This window comes from Corvus cornix, chromosome 8, assembly GCF_000738735.6.
Source record: "Corvus cornix cornix isolate S_Up_H32 chromosome 8, ASM73873v5, whole genome shotgun sequence".
NCBI classification, from domain to species: Eukaryota; Metazoa; Chordata; class Aves; order Passeriformes; family Corvidae; genus Corvus; species Corvus cornix.
Genome location: NC_046338.1, coordinates 10,600,180 through 10,611,485, shown reverse-complemented (window position 1 = coordinate 10,611,485; position 11,306 = coordinate 10,600,180). Strand labels below are relative to the sequence as shown.

Genomic DNA, 11,306 nt, shown 5'->3' with positions numbered 1-11,306 from the left:
TAAGATTTTAAAACGTGACTGTGTTCTTTGTAAAGCAGTAATGTTTCTGCCTGTGGCTGGACTTCTAGGAGACCTATTTTCTATCAGCAGACCTCTCAGATGACCAGAGGGAGTACTGTCAGTAGTAGGACCCATTCTCCTTGCTCCTTCTCTCTCTTCCTGGTGTTTCAAGTTGGGTTGAATTGATTCTGCGTTGTTTGAAGAGCACAGTCACTTATCCTAAGACTTCCAGTGCATCTCTGTTCTTACATTCTTTAACTGGGCTCCTGTTGTCTGACATGTCTGCAGTTGTGCTCATTTTTTAATGAAACATGGGGTGAAATCAAGACTCTGGTAGCCCGTATGTTGTTTTCAGTTTCCTCAAGAAATAAACCTAATTTTAAAAAAGACTATCTGTAAGCTAATTTAAAAACTAAAGCAATGGAACTTGGAAATCCTCATCATGCTTCTAATTTTTCCATTAGCATTATTCTTTTCTAATATTCATCTCTTTAATGCTTATCTAGTGAGTTCTTAGGTGTCTTTTAGAGACCTCAGTAGAGTTCTGTTATTCAAGGACTCAGTCCAGCTTGGCTGTCTAACTAGAACAGGGATGGAACCACAGAATCATCTCTCCTCACTGAAACACAGAGCTGAGACATCTGCAGCAAGAACTGAGTTGCCTTAGGTTCCCTCTGTACCTGAGAGTGCCAGAAGAGGAGTCATCAGAAAATCTTCCCTGGGTGCAGTCTCAGACAACTCCGTTCTTTACTTTGGTGTTGACTCTTGAATTTCACAAGGCTGGTTAAGACCTGCTGAACTGGCAGTCAGGGAAAGGAGATTGCTCTACTTTAGCTCAGGGATTTTTGTTACTGATACACTAAGTGACCTTGAGGAATTTGCTTATTGTAGTGTTATTTCAGCTCATATCTTTAAAACCTAATGTGCCAGGTATTCCTGAAGCCAGCTTTTGTAGTTTGGGGAAAGTGATAATGGCTCCTTTTCCCTGACAAATTTGTAGATCCTGCACAAAACCTTTCAGTGTGGGCATTTAGATTAGTGTAAAGTGTGTAGTATTTTCAGTTCAACATGAACAACAATGTTGTTGTATTGCTAAAAGTCAAAACAAGCCTTTTTCCTCTTTTCCTATAATCAGTCTTCATTTTTCTGTGTTGCTGTTAGAGCTGTTGAACAGCTTTAGATTTCTCCCTTAGATGGATGAAGAGTACAACATTTCAGGTAGGGTTTGTTTGCTTGGTTCCAGTAATGAGCATAGCTGAGGATGTGTGTCTGCAGTTTCCTTTGACCTCACCAGAGGAATGGGAAACATTCACCTGATTGCTGTCTTTTGATGAAGCTGTGGCAGATCCATGCAGAAGCACTGCCACAGCCTCCTTGCTGCAGCATGAGTAATGTGACAATGGCAGCATCAAAACAGTTCTGACAGCACCTAGCAAATGAGGGAAAAGTGTGGGAGGCTACTGGAAAAAGATGGAAATGGTGTAGTATGTGTGTTAATTTCGAAACAAAACTGAGTGAGGTAGGAGAGCCTAAGAAGAGGTGTCTTTGGCCTGGAATTCTGCATTTAGGAAACATTCCCACTGTTACGAATGGTTCTAGTGGGCTGTGAACACCTTCAGTACATGATGCAGGAGAGAAATGAAACAGGCCTGCTGTCTGGGCTCTTCTACCTCCCGTGAGTTACTGCCTGGCAGCATGGGCCCCTCATCCTGCCCAACACCTCAGGAACTGGGATGCTCTCACCATTAACCCACACTGCTTGCTGAAGGAAGAGCTGCCTCCTCACAGGCTGTCGGCAAGGTGGGTGGCTGGTTTTTGTATCCAGGCTGAAGTCCTCTGTGTAGAGTTAGGAGCAAACCTGTCTTTACTGCCCAACAAGTATGCTGTAGACCAAAGCAAACTACTTCAAGAAGTATAGTGACTCAATCCCGTAGCCTCACTGAATTTAGCCAGGCGTGGCAGCATCTTTTACCCATGGACCTCCAGAGAGACTTCAGACATGGGGATCAGATGGTTGTGAATGTGAGCTAATACTAGTTAATATGCTTGGACTCTCATTTCCCCAAGTGCTGCTGCTTCTCTTGAATACAATATCTCTGCAACTTTTGGGCTAATTTTCTGGCCTATCCTCCCCGAAGGAGCTTCATTCCTGATAGCCACAAGCAATTAAAAAGAAATTACAGTATCCTGGGTGCAGGGTATGGATGCTTTTCGTGTGGATGGTGGGTGCTGATGAACTGTAGGTGCAGAGGAGCAATTAACTTGCAGACAGTGCCATGGAAAACAGGAGTGGTGTGATACAGGAGAGCAAGGAAACTGGTGATGGGGAGCAGCCTGTGTGGTTAGAACTGTGGTTGCCTGTGGTGGATGGCTGCCCAGGCCACTTGGCTCTGCAGCAGGAACACAGCTTTGCTTGTCTAGGCCCAGCAGAGCCAGGGTAGGATGAAGGGAGCAGTTGTGTTGGCAGCCAGAGATGGGTCTGTCCTGACTCCTCTCTGGCTTTCCCAGTTCCAGCTGGATAGATGTTTCCAAACACCATTTAACAGCTGGTGTCCACAGGGACTGGAAGAAGTGTAAATGCTCATATTCTCCTGTTACCCCTTTCGTATGTGGAGGTAGCACAGGGCATCCTGCTTGGACCCTCAGCCATCCACAGAGTGGGGCTGGGGCCAACCCTGCTCTTCCTCGCTGGTTGGAGGGTGACTCCTGTGGGAGCAGAGATCTGCAGTGGTATCACCAGCAGGGAGACCCCCAGCTTGGGCCCTCAGCACTGTGCAGAGCCTGGCAAGGGGAAAGGACATAAAAAGACCTTGGCTCTTCTCTGTCCACAGTCAAAGCGGGTGAGGGGCTGCCAAGGGCTTTGCAGCGGGGAGAAGAAAGACAGCATTCATGGGAGCTGCGTGACTCCGAGCTGCTGGGCTGGGAGCCAGGCGCGTCAGCACCTGATGGGCCAGCACACGAAGAAGGGCTTCATGCTCCTCACCACCTCCAGAGGAGCCCTTTGAAGGGGTCCCAGCCCAGTGTAGTGAGGTCTCTCCTGCCCCACTGGCACAGTGTGCTGGGGAGGTCTTTCCCCAGGAGCCTCGTTCGTTCACTGCTGCCCTGGACCATGCTGGCTGAGACAGCTGCCCAGGATCCCTCCTGCCTGCCTGTGTCCTCCATTCTCTGTCATCTTGTGGGGGCAGATTTGAGGGACCTGGATCAGTCCTTTGCCCATCTGTGCAGACTGCAAAGAAGCAGCCTTTAGTCGTGTGCACTGGCTGTTTGGAGGCTGCACAGATCATTCCCAGCGAGAGTACAGGGCTGGGGCTGTGGGGGTGGATCCTGGGGGCTGGACAGTCATCATCTCTCACAGCAGATCCCCACCCCTTCTCCAGGCATGCTGGAGCCTGCCTGGAGAATCCTTCCTCCAGAAGCCACTGGACAGAGAAGAGCCCTTGTGCAACCCTTTTGGAGATGTGCCTGGTACCTGCTGAGGCAGACTTTCCACTTCCCAGTGAACAGATGGCTGGCTATGGCTGCGCCATATGGTATTTTGGTCTCACTCATCTCCCAGCACAACCTGTCCTCCAGCCCTACAAGCAGGTGAGATTGCTTAGGGCTGTGATCGCTGGGGACAGCTCCCTGCAGGCTGTGGGAGCTGTCTAGGGTCCAGTGCACGGAGAGGTGCAAGAGGTCTGTGCTTGGAGTGTGTCCCTCTGGGAAGTGCTACCCAGTCAGTGTGGCCTTGATGCTGGATCACCGTTCCAGGAAAGGTTTGGCTGTGCAGGGGGCTTGCCCTGCTGGCCCGGGATCTGACGAAAGCACACCACGCAGTGGGGGTGAGTAAACAGCACTTCAGGTTTGCGGCCAAGGATGCTTGTGACATCCTGGGGACACTTGTGAGGATGAAATCTGGCTCTGCCTGCCAGCCAGGAGTCTGTATCAGAGCCAGAATCTCTGGCGCTGGATTCATGATCTTACCCTGTAAGCTGTTCCTACAAGAGCTGGTACATCCCTCCTGACTCCTCCAGCAGTGTGCTGTTTTTCCCACTCAGTCAGGTTTATTGGGCGAACAATTGCCCGAGGCTCAGCGTCAGCAGCTGTCAGGCCCTGTGGATTTGGAACATGCAAGGATGGCAAGGGAGGAGCTCGCAGCTTTGCCCTTTGGCAGTATGTTGCAGGGCACAAAGCCAGCCTGCCCTCTTCCTGGCCAAGCTGGAGATTTGGCCCCTTGCTTTTGTGCTCCTCTGGCATTTCCTGTGGGCTGAGGGCTTGTCCCACTCCTGCTGTGGCTGCTCTGCTGGCTTGCCCTCCAGCTCCCTGTGCCACTATGTTTGCACACACAGTGCTGTCAGTTCGGCTTCTTGGGTGCACTTCTGACTTATCATGCTGCCTGGGCAGCTCCGATTTCATCATTGTTAGGGGGTCATGGCAGTGTGCTGTAAAACTCTGTTCCCCTCTTCCCCACCCTGCTCAGTCCCATGCACCCAGGAAGGACAATGCCTATGGAGCTGTCTGCCCTGGCCAGGACATCCCCAGCAGTGATGCTGTGCCTGGCTGAGGTGCTCTGTGCCATGGTCTGACCCTGGCACCTCTCTGCTATGGAGATTTCTGCAGCACAGCACAGGATCCCAAGATCCTGTGCCAGTGCAGGGCAGAGGAGCTGGTGCTTCCCCAGGCACTCTGGCAGGGACCAGCCATTTCCATCTGCATAATGGAGACTGTAGCACAACCACCATCAACCCACTCCGGGATATTTTTAGGCCTGGCTGTGCTGATGAGGGAGAGATGACAGGCTCACTCCATATCCAGACAACGCAATGCCTCTCCCAGCTGCAGCCACCTGGTGCAATGGGAGAAGCGTGGGCTGTTCCCCCAGGGAAGGCAGCACTGACCAGGTGTTCTGGCTCTGGGCTTGCTGGGAGCAGCTATTGGTGCAGGATACCACCATCCTCCTCCCTCTGAACTCGTGCAGCTTCACTGCTTTTGAGAGAACAGGTTAATTAATTCCCCAGATCTCACTGGCTCTTGACCTTGAGGGTATTTCCTGGCTTGTAAAGCAAAAGGAGGGAGGAATCTGAAGCTGTGGGACTGAAGTATGGGCAGTGACATGCTTGCACATGGTCACCTGCTGTCACAGAAATGGGGATTCCCTTCAGCTGAGGAGTTTGGCTTTTCTGCAGGGCCTGAGGCTTGGAAAGTTCTGTGGAAGAAGGTATCAAAGCTTCCCCTTTTAATCAGAGCCCTGTGTGGGGCTGCAGCTGGTGGAGTGGAAGGAGCAGTGATTTGAGGGTGTCTGGGATGAGCTGATGGAGGACAGGAGATCTGGGACATGAGGCTGTCTCCTGTGGCCAGGCGTGTCTGAAGCTGGTCCCTCAGCACTGCTGGGCAGGCCTTGCATGAAATAGGTGCCTGATGCCCTGGACACACACAATGACACAGTGCTACTGGGAGGTGCTGTTGCCAAGCCATGATTGTGTCCTGGGTGCTGGATGAGGGGAGAACTGTCCAACACAGTGTCTGTGGCAGGATTGGAGGGAAACTGGGATGGGCTGGAGCAGGCTGCTCTACCCAGCTTCACACCAGGGCTCACATGCCAACCCAGGTAGGTTGTAGGTAAGGTGCTGGACTCTCAACACGGGGCTTGTCTGGGTGGCTGCACAAAGCAGTGGCACTAATCTACCCCATCCACCAGGAACCAATCTGTCAGGGAGGGTGCCACTGGTACCAACACCTCACTGTGTTTGGCTTTCCCTGTCCCTGCATTGCAAGGACCAATTCAGCTGCAGGTGCAAATCTCCCTCAGCTGGCTGCTGAGACCTGGAAAGTTCCAGCCCTGAGCAGCTGCTTCTGCCTGACCCCATGGATCTGCCAGCATCTGCCAGCATAGCGGTGGTTCAGGTGATGGCTGCAGAAAGTTCATACTCCCTTGGCTGTGGCACAGGGAGTTGGCTCCCATGGAGCAGGGTGGAGAGACTTCATTGGAGAGGCTGAGCTCTGTCCCTACCTTCCTGTGGCTGGGCAGGGTGGGCTGCAGCTGAAAACAAGGACCTGCTGGCCTGGCTGTTCCCCACGACTGCCAGGAAAGGGGCAGAGTCATCCATGGCTGGCAGCTCTGTACATTCACTGTTTAGGATCCCACTTACTATACAAGGATCCAATGTCCCCTTAGTCCTGTTCTCAGTCATACCTACCACTATAGATTTGTGTGACTTTGAGTGATGTACCTGGGGGCGTTGAGGTGTTTCAGCAGCACCTCTCTGTCTGTGTCCCCTGTCTGTGGCTGGCAGCTGCCTCTTCATGGCTGCTGTTATCCCACATCCTGCCAGCAAACAGAGCACCCAGAGGCACTTCCCCCTGGCTGCTCTAACTCCCTTTTATGAAAAGTGGCTTCAAGAATGCACAGGTTGCCACAAATGCTGAATCTCCAAAACCAAGCATGTTTGTGTCCCGCAGCAGAGTACAAACCCTTGGCCACATCCTGCAGCACAGGGGTCAGGGCAGGGCAAACTAAGCCCTCAGCCCCTGCAACCTCCCACACAGCCCCTTTGGCCCACGCCATGCTGTGTGGCTCCTCTCCTTTCTTCCTTTTCCCAAGAGGGAGCAGATAAGCCTCAGCACCCAGGAGTGGGGAAGGAAGGCACTGGGATGCGGCAGGGCTACCTCAGCTGGCAGCTACCCTGCCAGCCTGGTGCCCCATGCCAGGCAGCCATTCTCATGACCAACAGTGAAGCACCTCCACCAGCAGCACCAGCATCTCCTCCCACCACCTTCCAGTGACTGGCAACATTTGAGGTGCCTGGTGCTTTCCCTTCCTCCTGCCTCTCCTTGCCCCCTGCCCTTGTGCTCCTTCCCGTCTCCTTGATCCCTTTACTAAGCATCATGCTTGCCCTGGTCTCAGATGAGTAGGAGGTGGGATGCTGTCAAGAGCATCTCTCTGGGCACATGGCCCTGCACCCTGGGAGGTGTTGATGTCCCTTGGTGCATTACGGGGTATTGAGAGGGGAAATCACCCACACAGGAGTGCAGCCTGTGGCTCTGCAGCCAATGCCCTGGGAGTTGCTTACCAGAGGCAGCAGTGCTGACCATTTCCTCTGGGCACAAGGGGAAGAGATCAGAGTGACACAAATGGGGAAGGTTTGTAAACCTGAACTCGGGCACTTGTGCTGCTGTGCTTATGCTGTGGGTTTTGGCATCGACTCACTTGGGCATGTAGGGGAGAGATAAGTATGACTTACGGAGCTGGTTGCTGTGTTGTATGAAGGTTGCTGCTGCATTACTTGGGTTCAGAGGTTGCAGGCATCAGGCAGCAATGGAGAGAAGGTTGAGGTTGAACAGAATGAAAAGAGGAGCCCATGGCCAGTGGCCCCATCACCACAGCAGGCCAGCTGAAGGTGCACAAGGGATTGCTCCGGTGCAAGTAATTAAGCACTGAAGCTCCAGGCTGGAAATGAGCACTGCTGCAGGTAGTGTAATGCCACAGAGCCAGCTCAGGCTGTTGTACCTGTTTTTAGAAAGACATGTGCATGAGCTGGAAGAGCAGGTGAACAAGGCTGTCCTCAGGCAGAGCCTTCTGCACCTTCCCCACTGCCTTCTCTGGCATGCAGGAATCAGTCCTGGCCTCTTTTTTGCTGCTGTAGCTGTTTGGACAGGAGATCAGGAGGGGTGCATACAGGTCAGGGCAAAACAGAAAGCACATCCATGCAGTATCTCCTCATGCCTGAGCCACAGATGTCAAAAAATTAAAGCTGAGACCTTAAACTTGTTGAGATCTAGTTGAGATCTAAACTTACTTTGCAAGCTGCTGCATGGTGAGGATGGCTGCCCCTGCAGCCGTTGGTGACCATGCTGTACTTAATTTCAGGCTTGAGTTTTTCCCATCTTCAGTGTCTCACCTTTGGCTCTTGCACTTCCTTCTGCCCATACCGGTGCTCCATTCCCTCTGGCAGTGAGGAGACCACTCCTGGGGCTGTTAAGTAGCTTGCACTCCTCACATCCTACGGAGCCATATTTGCCACATTTCCAGCCCTTAGCTCCTTTTTTTGTGGTGGTGTTGCTGCTCCTCAGGATTTCTGTGCCTGTTCTGAAGTTTGGAGAGCTGGACCAGACATCAAGTTGGCTTTGCCAGAGCTGTAGCTCTGCTTGGAAATCACCTCCGTGCCCCTCTGACTCATGGCTCTCACAGCCAAGGTGCTGTGCTGCAGGCTCATAGCAGCAGTCATGTGTGGGGACAGCTCTTTTTCAGCTTTTTTCCTTAATTCTACCTCCCAGCCCTGCTTTCAGGGAGATTGTCCACCCTGCGGTAAAGCCTGTCCTCTCCATTCCCAAGAGCCTTCCTTTACAGCCCACCACTGTGCTGTGGGCTGTGATCATTTTCCCAGGCCATTCAGCTCATGCTGTAGCAGCCAGCAGCCTGTTCAGTGTTTTATCAGCCCCAAATGTAAGCCTTCATCTTGTCATCTAGACAATTGATATTAAGACCTATTAAATGGCACTGGACCAGGGGTCACTGGGGTCTAGGTACGCTTCCTGTTGTTGATGTCTCCCCATTAAGTCTTAGCTCACTGACAGATCTCAGAATGTAGCTGTTAATACATGTAGTTGTTAATCTACTTGAGTCTTATTAATTCTTTATAATACATACTCTTAATTAAAATCCTACAGCATTATTGAGAGCAATGGAGAAGGCAAAGTGTTCTCTATAGATGCTCCTGCTCTCAACAGCCAGAACTTTCCTTTTGCCCAGGGAGGAGTTTCCCTGTGTAACAGCCTCAGGATGCCCTTAGCTGTGCTTTCACCTACCCAGTGGCAGTCTGAGGGTCTCTGCCATTTCTCTGCCCATTGCTTTGACCCTTTAGATTATACTGGCCTCCTAGAAGCTGACCATTCATTAAAAACTAACACATGTGTTTGGGAGAGTCTGTGATTAAGTCATCAAGTTGTTTGCAAATTACTTGGGCCTGTAGTATGAGTGTAGCTAGTTTGGGGAGCTGCAGCCTCTCCTTGTACCACTGCTTTGCCAAATTCCCTCCTCTCTGTGATAGCATGTGAGATGGAGTCACTCCTGCCATTCCCATTTGAGAGGAGGCAGTGGCTGGATGGTACTGCTTGCCTTGCCTGACTCTTCCAGCTATTTTTATGGCATGAAAGGGGATGGGGTAATGCCAGCCTGGAGAGCTCAGGATGAACCAATTGAGGTTCATAGCCATCACAGTTCTAACCATCTCTGAAATTCAGGTTTATTCAGCAATCATCTCAGAAAGACAAGGACAGCACCCCTGGCTTTGGGGAGGCAGCATGGCCACGGCTGGAGCTGGGCTCATTCAGGGTTCCTGCGGCACTGGCATGAAGAAATGCACTGTGATATCCAGTGATGGCATGTGGGCTGAGCAAGACTCCCTGTTTCACTCCCAGAGCTCAGGTATGCTTCACTGGGGAGGCTGCTGGGGGGAGGTTATTTTAGCTGGTTTCTTAAGGAGTAGAATTAAAGATGGAACTTTCACCTAGCCTATTAAGAGGCTGTGTTCATGGTGTGCAGCCCAGTAACTAGTCAGTCCACAGATTCCACAGTGAGTGCTACTCTAAACAGTCTTGGAAAAATATTAACAGGCTTTGCAAATTATTTCCAAGACTGTCAAACCAGCCTGGATGCCAGCAGCCACTGCTTGATTCTGTGCTCTCCTCTCTTTCATGGCACAGTAACCTACTGGGAGCAGGACATTTGCTTCTGGACGGCTCACCAGGGCTCAGCAAACCTTCCTAAGGCCAAGCTCAGCTCCCTAAGCCCCCCCCCCCCCCCCCCCCCCCCCCCAATGTGGCAACCATGACATCCATGATTCTAGGACAGTGAGCAAGTGAGGGAGGTGTGTGGAAGTGGAGGTGTCCCCAGCCACCAAACTCCATTCATCAGTTCCTGGATGTGCAGCTGAGATACAGGTGGTTCTAACCTGCCAGCAGGGGGTCTGGAAAAGATCTGGGACAATCTTGCCTGAATGCTTATCCTGATGCTATGGTAGAAGGGACTAATGCAGCCCTTTAAGAGAGAAAATAGGAAAAAGCAGATTAAATCCCTATGTCAAAGCATTAGGGAGGCTCATTGTGGGATTCTACATCTTGAAAAGGATTCAGGAAAATCAGAGAGCTTCTATACAGCAGGAACACAAAAAACGGCTTGAGGGTGGGAGGAAAAGCCTAGCAGAAAGAGAATTAAGCGACTCAGTATATTTAGCTTTTCAGAAAGACGGATGAGAGGGGGTTTGCCTGCAGCATATGTATAGTGTCACAAAGAGAAAATGCCAGGCTCTGAAAGGCTCTTTAATCAAGCAGAAGGCAGAACAAAATGGTATGTCTGCAAGCTGAAGCCAGACACAGGGAGGTGGGATGCTCTTCTAAACGTGAGGGTGAGGGACTTCTGAAACAGACCCAGAAAAGTGGGAGTCTTCAATGCTTGTCTTCAATTCAAGCCTACCTCCTCTCTTGGAAACTATGAGTGAACCAAACCTAGCGTATTGGAATTACTGCAAGGAGATGAACTGCTGAGCAGGGTGTTGGCCGGGGGCTTGCACTAGCACAGCCACCTGCCAGGAGGGACCATTGGGTCACTTCATCTGAGGAAGATCCTGGGAAACTGCTCCAGTCAGGCAGAGCACTTGGGGAGCTGATCGGGCAGGCTCCAGGTGTTAACCTGCGCCCAAAGTGGTAAGTGGGATTCTTTGCTGTTGAAAACATCTGGAGGGTGGCAGAATTTTTGAGCCAAGTTCAGATTGTTTAACTTGTTTTGTGTGGACCTGGTGCTGATGCTGTTTAACATTTCTGTTCTTAGAGTAGCCAAAGCACCAGAAATGTAAAGTGTTCTCCACAGTCTGTTCACGTTCAGAGTCTGCATTTAAGAATAATGCATAATGAGTGTGTGAGATGAAACAAGTTTGGTCAGAGAGATAAGACAAACTACAAGTGTCTTACAGCCCAGATTGTGTTCCTCGAGCCTGTGCATCAGCAGAGGTGATCTCTGTCTAGCCATTACTGGAAAAAGATGTTTGCTGTGGTATATAGTGGTATCTAATTAATCATAAAATATTGCATTAATTAGTATCAGGTCTGATTTGATGACATTTAATTTGGGGAGAAGGATTACAGTGTGAGTATCAGAATGGTAATTTTTATAGGGTAAAGAAACACAATGAGATTTGAAGTCTCTATGAAGGAAGCCTGGAGGCTGATGTGTGTGTTTGGCATCTGATGCAGATAGCTACAGCATAACTTTATTTACTGGTGGGAAAAGAACCTGTAGCTGTTATTTATGAGGTCCCCCCATATAGTGTGTG

General features: G+C 50.8%; 1 protein-coding gene across 1 annotated transcript in view; it reads left to right on the top strand.

Annotated features, from left to right (window-relative positions):
• The first annotated feature begins 492 nt into the window (after positions 1-492).
• The window catches only part of ST3GAL3 (ST3 beta-galactoside alpha-2,3-sialyltransferase 3), a 192,496-nt gene continuing 181,682 nt past the window's right edge, over positions 493-11,306 (top strand). Inside the window, exon 1 of the mRNA XM_019291537.3 lies at positions 493-9,403. The gene's annotated coding sequence lies outside the window, so the exon portion shown is untranslated. The remainder of the gene's footprint in view (positions 9,404-11,306) is intronic.